Here is a 14853-nt window from a genome sequence, read left to right as displayed (position 1 = left end):
CAGCCGCTGCCAGATAGTGATCCAGAGCAGTTCACGATCTGCACGACGCATGCGTACTCGTTTTTCGCCCGGCAACCTTCCTCTGGCACATATTCCGATCACTGTTGCGCGCCACAGATCTCCGGTCTTGTCTAGTGTGGGAGGAAAGTTTCAGGGCTTCTGCAGTGCGCTCTGCTGCAACCGAGAAGAGGCCGGTGCGTGCCGTGGAGATGCATAGCAACGAAACTGCGGCTTTCTGCTGATGGTATTGCTGTTTATTTTTGTAATTTCTGGAAATTGTGTAACAGACTCTCCTGTTCGTGTGGATTGGCTTGGATTTTGCAAGCTAGCTCCAGCGCCATAATATGCACAGGCTTTAATCAGGATGTTTGCCTAGGAAATAACTTTGTGGTGCAAAAAAAATATGTAAAGAAAATGTTTTCTTGCATGCATTTCCCGAAAGGGAAGTGTGTGCATGGAAAGGAGCAAGCGGATAGGCTTTGCAGCTCTGGGAAAGCAGCCGTGGGAGTACAGAGAGCTGGGCTCCTTTCTTGCTTTTAGTGCTCTGCACATTTATTGTGGTAGATTCAGTTTCGCCCCTTGCACAGCTGTTCGGGCCTTTCTTTGGGGAAAAAGGTATTCGGGCTCTGCCCTTGTTGTTCCTTTTTTTTTTTTTTTTGCTCCTTGAAACTTTCTGGGTGTGTCTTGGAAGTGTCGCGAAATGACAAATTAGTGTAGAGAGAGGGGGAGGAAGGCGCTGGACGTGAAGAAAGATTTTTTTTTTTGGGGGGGATTGGTGCAATTTTATGAATAATAAAAGTTTTTAGTCAGAAAAAATGCTCTCACGAGTTGTGGAAGGTTTCCTTCGCTTGGAGAGGAAACCCCCCCCCCTGCAGTGACTTCTCTTAATAATCCAGAGGCGTCTGGAGGGAAAATAGACCGAGAGAGGCCGCCGGTGACCTGTAGGCCTTTAGACTTGATTTGGAGGCCCGAAATGTACCCCGTGTCCGGTAAGATTTCGAGCACGGTCCTGATTTAGAGGGGATTGCAAGAGGGGGTAATGAGAGAGGAAACAGATACCACTGGCACCCTTCATGCTGATGCTGAATGAATTAGGTGAGAGAGGGCAGCTCTGTGTGTGAAGCGTGCAAGGCCGCGTGTGGTCGGCATCGAACGCACATTGCAGAACAAAAAAAGCAGGAGGAGCTTTGTGGCCGAAGGCTCCAGGTGTTCTAAGGCTTGGACAGAATCTATTTTTTCTTTTTTTTTTTCTGACTGCAGGAAGCCTCCTGTCGGCACCTTCAGATGCATTTTACTGTTGAAAGGGAAGTGGAAATCCAGTTTATGCTTCTAAACTGCAGCCTGCTAAATGTTTTTGTTTTTTTTGGCTTATTTGTTTTATTGCTGGGATACCTTTTATTTTCATTTTCTGCAAGAGTTTTTTTTTTTTTTTTTTTTTTTTTTTTAAGGTCATGATTTTATTAAATCTTCTTCTCCTGTTACCTTATTCAGCCGTCAGTGTTAGATTAACGCCGTCAAAAGCATCTGTGTGATGTGTGCGATGTGTGCATGGAAATGTCACAAGCGGCAACACCACAGATTTATGTGAATTCGTAATAAGAGCCGCTAAGTTTTATATCCCTTTGGTATTGAAATAAGCACCTTTTGCTTTCTGATTTTTATTTGTGATTTTGTTCTCAAAAGTTAATTTTGTTAGTACCTCAACTGTCAAAGCAGCATATTTGACTTGTGAAACTAGATTTTGTAAATTGGTGCTGAAGATAATTTTGGCAGACTGCAAGATGGAAATAAAAATCTCTTGTTTAATGCATGCCATTATAAACTGGGCAGCTCCTACATACAAGTACTTCTATAGCCTACTGTCCTATATGTTGGTCTGACTTTGTGTGATGTAGCACAGGCTGTTTTAGAATTATGCATAACATGAGAGACTGTATTCTAGGATACCTTTAAGGACTTGTCAAACAGCAGAAGTGCTAAAAAATCTCTCACTTGCATTGAAAACATCTTTGAGAACTGAATTAATTTGCTTTTGGTTCTGAGCCTAGAGGCTGTTCTGAGTTTTGTATTCTCAGTTGGAGGCAGCTTCAACATGAAAAGGGGGGTGTGCCTGTGTGTTTCCTGTTTGGGGCCATTTCTGACCTTTGGAACTGGGCTTGCTAGGACAGCTGATGCGAGTCTTACCTGGGTGTGGACAGATGGCTGTGGAAACTATTCCCAGCAAATGGAAATGAGATGTGAATGTGCTGGGAGTTTCCCCGAAAGCAGCCTGCCCTCACTGGCACCAAGTCTTTAATGGTATAATGTTTATTAATGCAAAGGAGGAAAAGTGTATTTTTTTTAAGAGTATTGAGCATGCTTCCACTGAGGAGGAGATTCTGATGCCCCTGTTTGGCTTTGAAATGCATGGTGGGCACCTCTGCCTTTAGAGATTATACAGAGATGTACCAAATTGTATCAGAAGTTGCTTTGTATGGTTTGTGAAACCTTTAGGTAGAGGCACTGAAGGGAGGAAAAGTCATAGCAGACACCTCTTGGAATCTAATGCAGTGGTCCACCTGTTCTGAATCACGCTACCAAAGGGTTAGAGAGACCCACAGTAAAGTAAAGAATTATTATCTTCAATTATGTATTCAACCTCAGTTTCACCATGTACTTAGTTTTTCAGTTTTCCTAATCTGTAAGGAGTAGATCTGCCATTTGTGCCCCTTCTGAATGTCAGTGCATGGCTTTTTTTTTTTGAATATTTATGACTTCTGATTCCAGTAAATGTGACCAGCTGAAATGATTGTGTGTGGGCAGTTCCTCAACTTCCTGACATAAAATACTATGACAGATAAGGAGCCTAACTTTTTTTTTTTTTTTTTTTCTCTCTAAGCAGAGGTTTTGATCTTCCTGATTTGGAAATGATCATAAAGTTGTGTTACTAATGGAATTGGGTTGCAGGGCATTAACACCTCTTTCAATTGTGCAGGTTCTCAGTCTTGGTCCAAAAAATTAGAAGAGATTATTTTATTTTATTTATTTATTTATTTATTTATTTAAATAATTTATATACCGGAGGTTCCTGTATAATAATTTTAGTCTTATAGTACAGGTCCTGTGTTTGGATATTAATCATTATAGTTCTCTTTATGGCTATCTAGTTTGCCCAACATAATTCAATGCCTCATTTATCCCCATCCCTACATTTAATATATATGGGAATTCCAACAACCTTAAGCACATTGTTGTTCATGCTTTCAGCTTTGGTTTGCAGTGGTGCCTGAATCCCATTTCTTTTCAAGTGGTATGAGCATGGTTTTGCTAGTAAAACTATTGTGGAGGTATTTTGCATGTGCGCGAGCACAGCCTTGAATCATAGCCTGCCCGTGTTTGTCTGCTTCCCTGTCATTCAGGTGTCCTCCAGACCATAGTCTGGTGTTGCACACAGCATAGAGCTACAAAAAATAAAATAGTTAAACTCAGCAAAAACAAATAGTAGACTGATGCTGTATCCTGTCTGCCAGCCTCTCTTGGCATGTGGATCTCCCTTGGTTGGGCTCCTTCTTTCTCTTTAAAGGGAAGGATGTGAGAGAGGACCTGAAGAGTTTTTTTTTTTTTTTTTAAATTTAATCTTTATTATTTTCAATATTAAAGTAAGACAATCTTACATTAAAGAAAACAAGGATACAGTCATATCATTACATTATAAGTTGTAAATTTTATATACTCCAGAAACAATGTTTCATATTTAACTGAAACCTCATACTAAGAAAAAAATGAGGAGAAAATAGAAAATCTTAGGAGCATTAATCAAAATAAGATCATTCCATATACCTGGAGAAATAGCTAACTTTTAGGTAGCCCAACTTATATCTAGATCCCTCTTAGTGTATACTAGGAGAAATCACAGGGATAACTCTAGCATTAACAAAAGACTTAAGTTGCTCTGGGTAATAAAACACAAAACATTCTTCTTTCCGCTTTATAATGCACTTGCTAGGATATCTCAAAACATAAGAATAGCCCAAATTCTTAACCTGAGTTCTGAGTGTCAGAAATTCTCTTCTCCTTTGCTGTGTAACACGAGCAAGGTCCGGATAAATCCTCACCCCAGCTCCATAAAATGGAGATGAGATGTTTTTAAAGAAATTCTTCATCACAATACCCATATCATACTCTGAAGCAAATGTGACTAGAAGAGTTGCTCTATCACACAATTCTAATGATGAATTTTCTAAGTATCCAGTCAAATTTTCCATAATCTCAACCTCAGCCTTATTTTCAATTCGCGATCTAACTCCTTGTGGGAGCTTCAGGAATATTTGCCTAGTGATACAAGGCAATCCTTGTTCACTGAGCTTTACATTTTCAAGAAAATATTTCTTAAGAGTTACCTCTATTGTTTGACCCACCACCCTAGGAAAATTTGTAAATCTGAGATTGAGATGTTTGGAATAATTTTCAATATGTTCAATTCTACGTGATACTGATGTAATATCTTTAACTTAATTTGAACATTAGTGTTTTTCTCAATTTCAACTTCCATCTTATCAATTCTAGAATCACTTTTTTCTAACTTATCTTCTATTTTTTCCATCTTTATGTTAAGGGCTCCTACATTTGCATTTGTATCAAAAAGAGCTTTACTTAAGCCTGCCACTAAGTCCCATAATGAGTCCAAGGTCACAATTGCTGGCTTAGCTGGTATAGAAAAGTGGACTAACTCGTCCATCTTTCCAGCCATTCTTTTCTCCACCTTCAACAGCTTTTCCAAACCTTCTCCCACCCCTTTCTCTGGGGTTGATGTTAATGCTTCCATTCCTATTCCACCAACCGCTCCTTCTTCGGAAGCTTTAGGAGAGACTGGTAAACTGTGAGGCTCTTGCCTGTGTTCTACTCCTGCCATCACAGTTAAAGCGACTTCGGCTACCTGATCTCCGGCCAACACAGGGGAGCTGGTGGGTGACATCATTATTGGGCAGCGGGGATCAGGAGGAGACAGAGTCACTTCCCCAGATGGCGACGGAGCTCCTACCTCCACTGCCATAGCGGGGATATTCTCCTCAGTATCGGTTACCAACGCAGGAGTATAGGAAGTTATTAAACGCTGGTTTGTGTTCAAAGGGGAAGCTTCGGGGGGGTAGACCCAAACTCTCCCCTTTCTTTTAGGAGGCATTTTCAAAACAGGAAACTTCTTTAATTCAAGTCAAACCACTACTCACTGCGTTTGTTAGCTGCGTATTATCTCCTCATTGGCGGACTGTGTTGCTTCGAGAGCCTGGCCGCTCCACCCTGCGCCGGACTAAGCCGGAACAAGTCGGTGCGCCCCTTGTGTGCGCGCGGCTTGGTGGCGCGCCGGCGTCGACGGGGCGCCGCACGAACGCCGATTTTATGGGCGTCCTGGTCACTAATTGTGACGTCAGGGGCTCAGGGGTGGAGTCGATATTCTTCCGGGTGCCGCGGGAGCCTCTCAAAGTACGAGCCAAACTCCACCGAGGCTAGCTGTATCCTCCGCTCTCCAACCGGGTCTCTCTGCAGCTTGCACAACCGCCGGCCTGAAGAGTTTTAATGTAGTAATTTTTTTCCCGACTTAAACTTCCAAAGTTTGGAAATGCCTTTTTTTTTTTGCTTCTTCCATTGGTTGGTTTATTTACCTCTTACTGGTGGTTGGGATGAATTGAGCTGGTCATTTATAGAACTGTTTTCATTATAAGTAGGGAGGATTATAGACCAGTCTGTCTTTAAGGATACATAGTCTAAAAGTTTGCAATAATTTGGTTATCTTTGAAAGCCAGACCTGTTTTACAGATCTTGAGGACTGGTGTTGACCATCTCTGTTGGTCAGTAGGAGCTCTCCCAGAAAATAACTCACCAGAGACAATGATGCTTTAAAGTGAGTGTTTTATTAAAGAAATCTTGGAAGGTTCAGGTTGGAGACATCTGTTCTTTTAACCAGCAAGCACAGAATCCTGCAGGATGTTTTGCCTCGGTTTGTAACTGCTGCATATTGTTTCATCATTTGTAAATGTGTTCAGCTACTTTAAACTGAAGCATTAGAAGAGAGTCTTGCAAACAGTGCAGGTTTTCATAGTGCAAGGTCAGCTGGCCCTGAAGTGGGACCTGTCTGATGTTTTGGTAACTTGTACTTCAAGTGTTGAAACCAGTGATGCAAATGTATTTATGTCTTAGGAGAGAATCAATTTGTCTGTGAACTTCTGCTCTGCCAGCTTTGAGGTTTTTTTGTTAATGCTTTTGGCTTGGTGAGGTTCCTAAGTTATACAGTTCACATCGCACCCACCTGTATTAAATTGTCTTTTGGAAACTGAAAATACCCTACTTTCCCACCTGCTCTGCAGCTTTCTCTCCTAGGCTGCTCTAATGTCCTCTCGTTTTCTGTGGATGGAGTGTTGCTTAGGTATCTAGAAGGCAGAACATTTGCACTTTCTCTCTTTTATTGCATGAAGACTTGTTTACAAGCACAGGGCTTAAATAAATGGTGCTGTACGCGCATGAGCACCCATGCTCCCACCCTTGCACACATGGACTGACTGTTCTGTTGTTTCCTCTAGCAACACAGGCTGGCCTGCACCTTGACTCTCACTCATTTTCATGTTTAATGAGTATTTTCTGTGACCAAGTTTCTTTTTCATTCTGTAAAATGGTGGTTTGGCTGCTGTGGAATGTTCAGCCAGAAGCTTGGTGAAAAAAAATTGTTCAGTTTTATACAAAAGTCCAAAGAAACAGTTCTTGTCAAAACATGTATATCCCACAGAAGATATAGTGAACTGATGCGCAGAAATCACACCAGAAGGAAAATCCAACATACAACATCTTATGTTGAGAGAGTTTTAATTGAAAACTATATCTTCTACAAACATATATACAGTAAAAAAATTAGTTGCCTAGATAGATGTTAAAGAATTCAGTCTAGATAAGATGTATGTTGGACCATATTCATTCTGTTAAAAAATCTTTTCTTTAATTATTTTCACAAATAATCCAATTTTGTGTCATAATAGCACACAATTGTGTTTTTTGAAAACATGTATATCAACTTTTTTTTTTCCACTTTTCCCATATATACCTTTTCCTCTCTCTCTATAGATATATCGATAGATTATAGATATATTCTTTTCATTTCTTATTACCTCAAAATAATCTTCTTGGTGTGAACAAGTGAAAGTATAGGCCAACATCTTAGATATCACAAAAGATGTTGGGCTACATGTTTTAACATCGCATACTAAAGCACTTGAAAAAGATGTGGTCAAAAATCTTAAATTGTGATTTGCACTGCTCACTTCATCAGCAAAACCTTCACATGTATCAGTTGCCCGTTTTGCAATCATATGCTCTGAATATTATACGAGGATAAGTCAGTAAGTAAGTCACAAACATACATGGGATTAATATTCATGAAATTTATTTAAATGCAAAAGATGAATTATTTACTGTGAAATATACAGAATATAGTCACAGTTTTTCTGGAAAAACCAACTACTTTTCAACGTAATCGCCGCGAACATTTATACATTTGTCCCAGCATTTGAAAAGTCTGTCAAAACCTTCTGCGTAAAAGTCTTTTGGCTGGCATCATAACCAGCGCTTCACCTCTTGTTCCACTTCTTCATCGCTGGTGAAATGTTTACCACTGAGATGGCTTTTCAGTTTGCCAAACAAGTAAAAATCGCTGGGTGCCAAATCCGGACTGTATGATGGATGTTCAAGAACTTCCCAGTGCAGGTTCGCAATTATCTGACGAGTCTCATTCGAAGTGTGTGGTCTGGCATTATCGTGAAGAATCAACACTTCTCTTTTTTCCAGATCTGGGCGTTTTCTACGAATTGCTCCTTTAAGCTTTAATAGAGTAGCACAGTAGGAAGCCGAATTAATAGATTCACCACGCTTCTGAAAACTGGTTAAGAGTATCCCATCTCGGTCCCAAAACACAGTCAACATCACCTTTCCTGCAGAAGGTACAAGCTTGAACTTTCTCGGTGTCGGTGATAGTGGATGCTTCCACTGCATGGAATCGTGTTTCGCTTCTGGTTGATAGTGGTGCACCCACGACTCGTCACCAGTAACAATAAGTGCCATCATTGATTCACCTTCATTTGCATAACGGCAGAGATTTTCCAAACAGACACCCATCCGGTTGTTCTTATTGTCTTCGGTCAGCTGTTTGGGAACCCATCTTGCACAGACTTTGCGAAAGTTCAGTGCATCGTGCACTAAGGAATATGCTAATCCGTGAGAACACCCAATTTCTTTGGCAACTTCGACAATTGTTACCCTCCGGTTAGCGCGAACCATCTCTTCAACCTGCTTCACAGTTGCCTCTGTCGCAATCTCTACAGGTGGACCAGGTCTGGTTTCGTCGTTCACGTTGGCACGTACTTGTGCAAATTTATCGGTCCAGTTATAAATTGCTTTACGCAAAAGACATTTCTCTCCATATACTGGATAAATTTCTTTATGAATGTCTTTTGCCACTAAGCCCTTAGCCCATAAAAATCGGATAACAGCACGTTGTTCTTCGACTGTACAATCTGTCAACACGGCAGCCATTTTCCTTGTGTGCACAGCCCCTGCGCATGCACAGTTTAAATATTTATGTACATAAGCACTTCTCTATGGAATATGACAACATTACAGATATGTTTTATTACCTTAGTAGAGAGATTTGTGACTTACTTACTGACTTACCCTCGTAAGTCTTATAGAACTTATGGTAGAATTCTTCACTGGTACGATAAGAACTCTCTCTCTCTTTTTGGAATCTTTTGTATGGTTGTCTGTTCGCCATTTATTGAACATTTCATTTTATATTTTGCCTGTTTTCATATATACTAAGAGAAACAGATGTGCCAAACTTACAGGCCGATACAGTACAGTGCGCTCCAGCGGAGTGCACTGTTAACCTGCGATTGGACGCACTACCCCTTATTCAGTAAGGGGTAACAGCGCGTCCAACCCCCCCCCCCCCCGAACCTAAAAGCGTCCGCAACATGCAAATGCGCGATTCCTGAGCGATTCAGAAAGCAAAATGTGCAGCCAAGCCGCACATTTTGCTTTCAGAAATTAGCGCCTACCCAAAGGTAGGCGCTAATTTCTGCCGGCACCGGGAAAGTACACAGAAAAGCAGTAAAAACTGCTTTTCTGTGCACCCTCAGACTTAATATCATGGCGATATTAAGTCGGAGGTCCCGAAAGTTAAGAAAAAAAAACAATTGAAATAGGCCTGCGGGTTGAAAACCGGACGCTCAATTTTGCTGGTGTCCAGTTTCCGAACCCGTGGCTGTCAGCGGGCTCGAGAACCGACGCTGGCAAAATTGAGCATTAGCTGTCAAACCCGCTGACAGCTGCCACTCCTGTCCGAAAAGAGGCGCTAGGGACGCGCTAGTGTCCCTAGCGCCTCTTTTTACCGCCAGCTGTATCTTAACTGTATCGCGTGCACTGGAACCACCATAGCCAGTGAATGGCGCTCCATTGGAGCAGCATCCCTTACCAGGGCTGTTTGGTTTATGGCTGCCTTGGGTGCTGAGGAGGCGCGATTCTAACAAGACGTGTGCCATTCAGGACCCCTTCCAGGATGCACCTGTGGTGGTGCCATTTGAGCTGGGTAACGGCGCTGCACACATCGCTTATTGTTTTGGCAATGCAACCACCACTGGCAGTGCCATCACATGCATTATAGCACTGTTGATCCTTGTTTTGGTGCCACTGAACAGTGACCTTTTCATAGTACCATCAATCTACCAGTTTCTCTGAGCACAGTTCAAGGAAGAGCGGTTCCTTTGAAGCTTGTGCCAGTCATGACGCTATTGAAGCTTGCGCACTCATGGTTCCCTCAATGTAAAAGTCCCTAGGTGCTGTCAACATCAAAGTCCCCAGAGTCCTTTGACAAGGGTAGTATAGGACAGGGGTGGGCAAACTAAGGCCCATGGGCCAAATCAGGCCAGCGATTGACTTCTATCCAGCCTGCTAAACTTTTAAAAATTAACATTAGGTGTGGCCTGTGATGTTCGCTGAGTGCTGACATCATCAGTAAAGGCTCGTGAATGACATGCTGAATCGTGTGATGCTGGTTTCTGGCCTTTGCTGATGAAGTTGGCACCCGAAGAGCAGGAAAAGTTAAGCACATGGCCAAACTTTTCTGTCCACGTGGGCGGGCAGGTGAGTATCTGCCAAGCCAGTTGCATCTTTATTCAGGACTTTGTGCGGCACAGGCTCTCAATTGCCTGTCTGCCTTTCTCCCATATAAGTGTTGCGATTGGCTCTTACATTTGCTGTAAGAGCCAATCACAACACTTATAGGGGAGAGGAGGAGAGCCCTGTTGTCTGTTACCTTCCTCCCGCCAGCGAGGAGAAGCCCCATTGTCATGCTGGTGGGGTTCCCATCTCCTGCCAATGAAGGGGCCTGATGCTGCTGCGAGTGGTGAGTAAGGGAAGGTTCAGAGAGGGAGGTGCAGGGAAGGAAGGGAAAGTGGTGATAATGGTGAGTGAGTGAAATGGAGAGGGTGAGGGACTGAGACGGAAATGGTGAGTGTCGGGGAAGGGAATGAGTGAGTGGGTGGGTGGGAGAGAGGGGCTAGTGACTGTGTGGGAAGGAAGTGAGAATAAGAAACGAGGGTGAGTAGGAGTGAGGGAATGAGTGACAGGAAAGGGGATTGAGTGGGAGGGTGAGTGACAGGGGAGTGAATGGGAGTAAGAGTGAGTAACAGGGAGGGGAAGAGGGTGTAGGGGGTTGGGTGAGAGCTAAGGAGGGTGAATGACTGAAGGTGAATGAGAAGGGAGGGGAGGGGAGTAAAGAAAGGATAGAAGTGTGTGTGTGTGTGTGTGTGTGTGTGTGTGCCCTCCTTTCTGTCCGCCTTACTAATCCAAGTCCACAATTTCAGGGTGACTGAAAATGAAAAGTTTCTAGATATGGGGGGGGGGGTTATCCTTATTAGTTTTAATTTCTTGATGTTTGATATGTCTGCTTTTTAAACATTTTTGGGAAATGTTTAGGGGTTTTTCTTTTTTTGTAATTCTTAATTAGGTGATCTGTTTTGTCATTTGTTTTGAAATATGTTTTTTATTAGTATTATTTCCTCACTGTTATGACTGATTTATATTTCTTGACTTTGTTTATGCAGAATGGTGATTTATTGCACTGCATATGAATCTGGCTTTTAGTGGTTTCCAGTCCATTTTTTTTTTAATCTGCATCTTACTATTTATTCTTTTATGGCCTGCATTTGTGACAGAGGTGAGGTTTTCTAGCTGTATTTATTAGGTTGAAATTTTTCTGATTTTGGTGGAGGTGCCTGCTGGATACTGAAATGCCTATAGCAAGTGGTAGAGATTTGATTGTTGTGTCGAGGATCTGCTACTGCTGCCCTACCGCACCACACCCTGTTGCCCCAGCACAAAAACGTTTGCCCACCCCTGGTATAGGACATGTCTTCTCTCCATTTTATTCCGATTTATATAGGTTGGCACCTGGATATTTATTTTATTTATTTATAAAATTTTATATACTGTCATTTAGAAGGTTCCATCACAACGCTTACATAGATCCAAGATAATAGACATAAAATCAATAATACAAGTAAAATCAATAATAAGACAATTATGGGCTAATACATTATTCATAAAATCAATGATAAAACAGTAAAAGGATACTAGGAAGGCTTTAGAAGCTGGTATGGGCTTACAAGGGGTATATTTCCTCTATAGCCCCAGGCCTTTGGTCATAGCAGTTTGTCTCTGATCTAGTGAATGCTGAGAATCTCCTTATCTCTGTTGTAACTGTTCTTCACTGGTTCGGTTAAAGATGTCTACTTCCACAAGGAGTCCCACACTCTTCGCACTTTGAAAGTTAGCCCATCCCATCCCATGTAGGCAAGGCTGCTTTAAGTATAAAATGTGCAGCATGGCCAATTTTTTGTTCCACTTTCCCGAGGTCTTACCCTGGAGGTCTTTACCATGATTTTTTTTTCCCCTCAAATGGCAATTTGGGAAGTAACCTGGAACTCAGAGGGCAAAAATCCCTGGAGCTTATGACAATGCCATTGCCCCTTCAATCAGTTGTGGTAGACTGCTTTTAATAGACCAAAGAAAACATAATATGATCAAATTTGATTTAATGACTGGAAGAGGAACAGTGAGCAAATCCAAGGCTCTCGTGCTAAACTTTCAAAAGGGAAACTTTGATAAAATGAGAAAAATTGTTAGAAAAAAACTGAAAGGAGCAGCTACAAAAGTAAAAAATGTCCAAGAGGCGTGGTCATTGTTAAAAAATACCATTCTAGAAGCACAGTCCAGATGTATTCCACACATTAAGAAAGGTGGAAAGAAGGCAAAACTATTACAGGCATGGTTAAAAGGGGAGGTGAAAGAAGCTATTTTACCAAAAGATCTTCATTCAAAAATTGGAAGAAGGATTCAACAGATGAAAATAGGATAAAGCATAAACATTGGCAAGTTTAAATGTAAGACATTGATAAGACAGGCTAAGAGAGAATTTGAAAAGAAGTTGGCTGTAGAGGCAAAAACTCACAGTAAAAACTTTTTAAAATATATCCGAAGCAGAAAGCCTGTGAAGGGAGTCAGTTGGACCCCTAGATGATCGAGGGGTTAAAGGGGCACTTAGAGAAGATAAGGCCATCGCGGAAAGATTAAATGATTTCTTTGCTTCAGTGTTTACTTAAGAGGATGTTGGGGAGGTACCCGTAATGGAGAAGGTTTTCATGGGTAATGATTCAGATGGACTGAATCAAATCACGGTGAACCTAGAAGATGTGGTAGGCCTGATTGACAAACTAAAGAGTTGTAAATCACCCGGACCGGCTGGTATACACCCTAGAGTTCTGAAGGAACTAAAAAATTAAATTTCAGACCTATTAGTAAAAATTTGTAACTTATCATTAAAATCATCCATTGTACCTGAAGACTGGAGGATAGCAAATGTAACCCCAATATTTAAAAAGGGCTCCAGGGGCGATCCGGGAAACTACAGACCGGTTAGCCTGACTTCAGTGCCAGGAAAAATAGTGGAAAGTTTTCTAAACATCAAAATCACAGAACATATAGAAAGACATGGTTTAATGGAACAAAGTCAGCATGGCTTTACCCAGGGCAAGTCTTGCCTCACAAATCTGCTTCACTTTTTTGAAGGAGTTAATAAACGTAGATAAAGGTGAACCGGTAGATATAGTATACTTGGATTTTCAGAAGGTGTTTGACAAAGTTCCTCATGAGAGGCTTCTAGGAAAAGTAAAAAGTCATGGGATAGGTGGCGATGTCCTTTCATGGATTGCAAACTGGCTAAAAGACAGGAAACAGAGAGTAGGATTAAATGGACAATTTTCTCAGTGGAAGGGAGTGGACAGTGGAGTGCCTCAGGGATCTGTATTGGGACCCTTACTTTTCAATATATTTATAAATGATCTGGAAAGAAATACGAGTGAGAGAATCAAACTTGCAGATGATGCAAAATTGTTCAGAGTAGTTAAATCACAAGCAGATTGTGATAAATTGCAGGAAGACCTTGTGAGGCTGGAAAATTGGGCATCCAAATGGCAGATGAAATTTAATGTGGATAAGTGCAAGGTGATACATATAGGGGAAAATAACCCATGCTATAATTACACGATGTTGGGTTCCATATTAGGTGCTACAACCCAAGAAAGAGATCTAGGTGTCATAGTGGATAACACATTGAAATCGTCGGTTCAGTGTGCTGCGGCAGTCAAAAAAGCAAACAGAATGTTGGGAATTATTAGAAAGGGAATGGTGAAAAAAACGGAAAATGTCATAATGCCTCTGTATCGCTCCATGGTGAGACCGTACCTTGAATACTGTGTACAATTCTGGTCGCCACATCTCAAAAAAGATATAATTGCGATGGAGAAGGTACAGAGAAGGGCTACCAAAATGATAAGGGGAATGGAACATCTCCCCTATGAGGAAAGACTAAAGAGGTTAGGACTTTTCAGCTTGGAGAAGAGACGACTGAGGGGGGGATATGATAGAGGTGTTTAAAATCATGAGAGGTCTAGAACGGGTAGATGTGAATCGGTTATTTACTCTTTCGGATAGTAGAAAGAAAGATAGTAGAAAGACTAGGGGGCCCAAAAAAAAAATAAAATTAAAAATCGGCCCGCAGCCTGCGGGTTGGATGGCGGACGCTCAATTATGCCGGCGTCCGTTTTCCAAACCTGTGGCTGTCAGCGGGTTTGAGAACCGATGCTGGAAAAATTGAGCGCCGGCTGTCAAACTCGCTGGCAGCCACCGCTCCTGTCAAAAAGGAGGTGCTAGGGACGCGCTAGTGTCCCTAGCGCCTCCTTTTACCATGGGCCCTAATTTGCATAGGCCACCCTCCTGAATCGCGTGCCCAGGAGAGTGGGCGCTCGCCAGCTCTCCCGCGCATTTTTCTGTATCGGCCTGCAAGTAATGTAGGCAGCAGATGCCTCAACAAAGGAGTGGGGAGCCCACACTGACCCTTTCAAACTCAAGGAATGTAATCATTTGTAGAAGGCAATTTCAGATCTATCTCCTAGAATTAAGAGTGATTAAGTATGCTCCAACAACTTTGACGCGCCTTCTCCAGGGAAAGCACATTCTTATTAACACAAACAACCAAGTAGCTATGTTCTGTGTGAACAAGCAGAAGGGCACAGGATCATAGACTTTTTATTTTTTTTTTTTTTTCCAAGAGGTGACAAAGATATGGGAATGGCATGCAGACATCAAACTGTCCTGCAAGTAATTACCTTCCCTGCATCTTCAACACATTAACAGATCACCTCAGCAGCGGTTTTCAACCACACAAATGATCTCTGCAGCAGTCAACAGCCAATACGCTGTTCAATCAGTGGAGAT

General features: G+C 41.9%; 1 protein-coding gene across 7 annotated transcripts in view; it reads left to right on the top strand.

Moving 5' to 3' along the window:
* Positions 1-14853, top strand: part of MAP3K4 (mitogen-activated protein kinase kinase kinase 4) — a 464119-nt gene that overhangs the window by 506 nt on the left and 448760 nt on the right. Inside the window, exon 1 of one of the 7 annotated variants that reach the window (XM_029594150.1) lies at positions 11-244. The exons of 5 other annotated variants lie outside the window; for them this stretch is intronic. The gene's annotated coding sequence lies outside the window, so the exon portion shown is untranslated. Of the gene's footprint in view, positions 1-10; positions 245-968; positions 990-14853 lie in introns of those variants that run through there. One more of the 7 variants, XM_029594151.1, reaches the window with a different exon arrangement.

The sequence above is a fragment of the Rhinatrema bivittatum genome, chromosome 3 (genome assembly GCF_901001135.1).
Source record: "Rhinatrema bivittatum chromosome 3, aRhiBiv1.1, whole genome shotgun sequence".
NCBI lineage: Eukaryota > Metazoa > Chordata > Amphibia > Gymnophiona > Rhinatrematidae > Rhinatrema > Rhinatrema bivittatum.
This window is presented reverse-complemented; position numbering and strand designations above follow the sequence as displayed.